Raw genomic sequence first — 5,484 nt, forward strand, 5'->3', positions numbered from 1 at the left:
AATAATCAAACACCGATGTACACTGATCACCCAGAAAATTGTGACCACCAATATACTACCGAAAAAAAGCCGTCCAGGCTACAGCAGCATCACCTGGTGAGGAATGACTGCTAGTCAAACACACACACGCGATGCATATAATATCAGTGAGCGTGCTGTACGTGTGTAGAACGAGAAGGCGTGCGATCTATCTGAGTTCGAGCGAGGGCAAACTGTGATGGTACAGAGATTCAAATGGTTCAAATGACTGAGCATTATGAGACTTAACATCTTAGGTCATCAGATCCCTAGAACTTAGAACTGCTTAAACCTAACTAACGTAAGGACATCACACACATCCATGCCCGAGGCAGGATTCGAACCTGCGATCGTAGCAGTCCCGCGGTTCCGGACTGCAGCGCCTAGAACCGCACGGTCACCGCGGCCGGCTGGTCCAGAGGATTGCACGAGCATTTCGGAAACTGCACGACTTGTCTGGTGCTCGAGGAGTGTCTTCAACACTTGGCGAAACAAAGATGAAACAACGGCCAGACGCCGTGGGCTTGGCTTGTCACGCCTCATTACAGATGTCGCACGTCGTAGGCTTGGCAGACTGGTGAAACAGGACAGACGTCGAACTGTGGCGGAATTAAAATCAGACTTTAACGATGGGCAGAGTACAAATGAGTATGATCATATAGTGCACAAAACACTCCTAACGATAGGCCTCTGCTGCCGATGATCATGCATGTGCCGACATTAATACCACAACATCGACAACTACGACAGAAGTGAGTACGTGACCTTAGGCACTGGATTTTGGCTCAGCGGGAAAGCGTTGCATGGTCTGATGAATCCCGATAGCTTCTTCATGATACCGATGGGAGGGCGCGAATGCGGTGTCCTCCAGGGAAACAGCTCCTTGACACTTGTACTTGGGACTGAGACAAGCTGGCGGCGGTTCCGTTACTCTCTGGGGAACACTTACGTGAACATCCATGGGCCAGAGGAACTAGTGCAAGGCACCATGATGGTCAAGGAGTATCTTAAGCTTTTTGCATACCACATACATCCCTTAATTACGATCATGTTTCCCGACGGCAGTGGCATCTTTCAACAAGATAATGTTCCGTGTCACAAGGCTAAGAATGTGATAGCGTGATTCGAAGAGTTCAGTGGCAAGCTTTAGTTGACACTGTCGAACATATGAACGTCGTGCCACAGCTCATCGCCACCCCAACCCATCCTCCCCGCCCTCCCTCCCCTAAAATTTACTGGGATTGGGTGGCTTGTGTGCGGTGCCTACTACCTCGAACGACCTACCAAGGCCTCACTGCTTCCATGCCACGACGTGTCGCCGCTGTTATCCGTACCAGAGGTGGACATACCGGCTATTAGATATGTGGTTACAATGTCCTGATTGATCAGTGTATTACCTGCATATGAAGTTTATCATGCCAGCCGAGTGTCTCACACCTTCATCAGTGACATTACAATTATAACCATGCTTTTTGTATTATGGTATTTATTATGTAAGCACAGAACGTGCTGCATCCTTCCCACTTCCTTTTGCTCCTGTAAGTTCTTTCCGCGCATATGCGCGCCATTTGTAACTCTTAGAAAATGAACACGTAACTAATGGCATTACATTTTAAACGATAAACTTATTATTTCATTCAGAAAGCTAATCCCATTATAAAACGAAATGCTCTTATACTCCAACTATCTACGAGAGACTGTTCCACGAATTGTAAAGTGTATTCTCTGACGACCAAAAGTATAGAGAGTTTTTGTAGCTCTATTACTAAACATGTTTTTAATTCATATCGTACCGACTTTTCTTTGGCGATATTGTCCAAGTCAGTGACAAAAAATTCTAATTAGAAGATAAATAAATTTTATCTCTATCAACGGCCTCAGGTAATACATGTATCCAACATCTGCACTGCGACTTATTCACGAAGAAAGTGGTAGGACATATTTTCTACGTTTCCCGAACGTTAATTCCATTCGAAAAGAATCCAGGGTCCCCCTATTTTGACTAATTCAGAAAATTTGAAGAGCAAAATCTTCATCCTATTATGGAAACTTAAATTCATAATCTGAGATTTAATTACAAAGAACAGAGAGAATTAATCACTGGAGTAGCTTCACTGGTCCACATCAGTAATGATATCATTGTCGACCAACCTGAGAGGCTTCTTTGATAATTCTTTGCAGTTGAACCGTTTGCTACAATTTTCGTGGTCTTATGTGCTACACTTTTAGGCAGTTTCATCTCGTAAGGTATATTTTGTGGAAGTGAAATGGCGCCCCCCCCCCCCCCCCCCCCTATCGTATTGCAGCAGGTACCACTAAATTTATTTTTCTGCCTTCTAACTCAAACAACCACTTAAAAGTTCTTTTCCTTGTATTTTACATGTATAAATGTATAAATTACAAATCAACCATAGGGACGAAGAGTTTCATGATTTCGAAAATAATTATCTATCTTGATAATTATCGCTGTGCGGTTATTTAGATTCGCTAATTACTTTCTGTTCTTACCTTTTTCGTTTTTGTGTGATCTTCATTTCTGCTAATTGGGCCATATTAATATGCAGACATGGTTCTTTAGGATCGAAAACAAGGCTTAAAACTACACAGACATCAGAGCTCGCTTTCTGCCACCAGGAAAGTTCGAAAGTGTCTAACGCGGTGCCTTCGCTACAGTTTCAGACAGATCATAAATTATGTGTTTTAAGCCCTTTTTCATGCGACTTTATTGCATCGTGCTTTCTTAGTTAACGTCTTCCCTCTTTCTGCAAACATCGCGCTTACAAATATTGTAAATGCTACTCGACTTAGCAACTGACATACAAAATGTTTGAGGCGCTAGTGAATTAGGAAAAAAAAAACAAGAATGTTCTGTAAACGGTTTACTTTCTGCTGTTGAGGGGCTTTCCCTGAAGAAAATACCAGTGAACTGTGCCGTTGCTATTGCCTGATAAAAGACAGACGTGTTTACATTAGAGGTCTTTGTCTAGTGCGGATTGTGAGGACAGTGACGAAGAAGAAATGCCCATTCAATGCCGCAATATGTACCGTCTTATCACTTTCCGTGTTTTCCGAGTTCCGTGACCCGGGGGCCATGTTGCAACACTCAGATTGGGGCTTGTCTGGCCAAAAGTGACTTCAGTGCATCACAATTTCTGTGGTTAGGCTGCTACATCGTACACCAGTTTACATATCAAGTGAAAGAAAAAATTCTTGCACGACAGTCTGTGCCCAAGTATACCGATTAAAAAGAGAATGAGCTTTGCGATGTTCCTGCACTTCGATTTCCTTCACGATGTGGTCATACATATAAGGATTTTTCCAACAAGGAAATCGGTTCAGAACGCAGTTCAGTCTTAATGAGAACACCATAGAATTCACAACCTAGTATGCTAAGGAATCCACACTTAACGGTGAAAATTTTGATATAATGTTTTCCTCAATCATTTGGTAAATTTTTGTGCTGATACCAAAGACAGCCAATATAGGTTTAAGTGCTTATAAAAATTGTTTTCTGAGGAAAGTTTCAAATGACATGGTCATTAATGGAGTTGAACAAACCTTACTGCAATACTAATTAGTTACACCCTAGCCTTCATATTCCACGTACGCAACAATTACGTAGTTCTGATACACGTGTAATTACACAACTATGTCACTGATAATAACCAAGTTTGATTGTTCTGTAACGTTTTTTCTAATAATTTGGATAACGATCCATCAAAATTGTGTAATCTAAGCATTGGATTTTATTATCTTCCTCGTGGTCTAACGTGATGAGGATGTCTGTGTGTCTTAATGATCCAAACAGCTGTGTTGGCGAGAGCAATGCCCTGTCAAGGTCACCCATGACACACTGTTCAGTAGGTGAGAGACAAGTGCAACGCCCTGTCAAGGTCACTCATGATACACAGCAGAATGTGAGAGACAAGACAAAAAGCAGTTCCTCATGGGGCTCCTTTTTCGGAAGTGTCTGGGGGCCAACCACTTGAACCCTTTGCTAAGTCTGACATTGCTTCCAGTTATAGCGCACAGGGCATACAGTCAGGTAACGTCGTAGACAACCGCTGGTTGCATTCCCGTATTTTATTTGAATATTATGCACGTCGGGAGGAAATCAGATCTCTCCATAGGTTTTCCTCCCTATCGGCCACTCTTGGTCTATTTTTGCTTGTTCGACTCCGATGTCATCAGAATATGAGGCCTGAAGGTGTTACATTTTTATTGATTAGTCTTAGCTTCCACAGGGGAGGAAGACCTCCTCAGGAGCAGCGAAGGTAGCTTGTCTATGGGAGCAAACCTGTGAGACAAGACCTGGTGCTCCAAGTTAGGAGTTATTTGGTAAGGCCAGTAACCTCTCTATTTACAAATCTTCATACTCGCAAGCCTCATAGTAAGTCTCGACAAAAGCCGGAAATCATGAATGACAACCAGGCAAGGAAATGGTTATGAATTACGAATTGAAAGACATATTCAATACTTTCACATGGAATGTCCGGGGTTTTGGGCAAATGACAGCGAACTTAACAAAAAAACCATAAATCATAATGTCAGTACAGCAGTGATTACAGAAATCAAAAAGTAACTGAATATCTCTCAATACCTCAATTCAGTATCTCAACTCGTTGTCAACTCAATATCTAGAAGATTTACTTATTCTACACACGGTGTGGTAGTTCTGAACGAAGAGCACGTAGTGGAATGGCAGTGATGGTAAACAGAATATGAGAGAGAACATACAGCAATATGCTTTAGCAAATAAAAGGATCATGGTTCAAATGGCTCTGAGCACTATGGGACTTAACATCTATGGTGATCAGTCCCCGAGAACTTAGAACTACTTAAACCTAACTAACCTAAGGACATCACACAACACCCAGTCATCACGAGGCAGAGAAAATCCCTGACCCCGCCGGGAATCGAACCCGGGAACCCGGGCGCGGGAAGCGAGAACGCTATCGCACGACCACGAGCTGCGGACCAAAAAGGATCATCTTAGACTCAGAATTTATTGAGGATTCACATAGTTTAGCAACCCACGCAACAAAGGAAGGAGCAAAGGAACAAACAGATCAGTACTACAAAGAATTATAGAAACGTCTGAATAAAATAAACGTTACAGACCATGTCGTCTTGGCGGCAGACATAAATGTACGAATAGGTATAGCCACTCGTTGGTCGCAAAAATCGAGAAGATGACATTAATAATAATGATGTAAAACGGAGAGAGTTTGTTGCCTTTAATGAACTGAAAATAACCAACACATTTTCTGAAAAGAAAGAAACATTTAGAAAGAAATAGTTAAATACACATGTTTTGAAAAAGACCCTAGAGCTCCTGTTGATCACATGATAGAAGTTCAAAATTTGTCTTCAGGGGGGAGAAACGTAAACACGAACCATTATCTTCTTAAATCAAGGACTCAGCTGTGGGAACGATCTTAAAAACGGAACAATACGGAAATTGAA

Source organism: Schistocerca piceifrons, chromosome 3, assembly GCF_021461385.2.
Source record: "Schistocerca piceifrons isolate TAMUIC-IGC-003096 chromosome 3, iqSchPice1.1, whole genome shotgun sequence".
NCBI lineage: Eukaryota > Metazoa > Arthropoda > Insecta > Orthoptera > Acrididae > Schistocerca > Schistocerca piceifrons.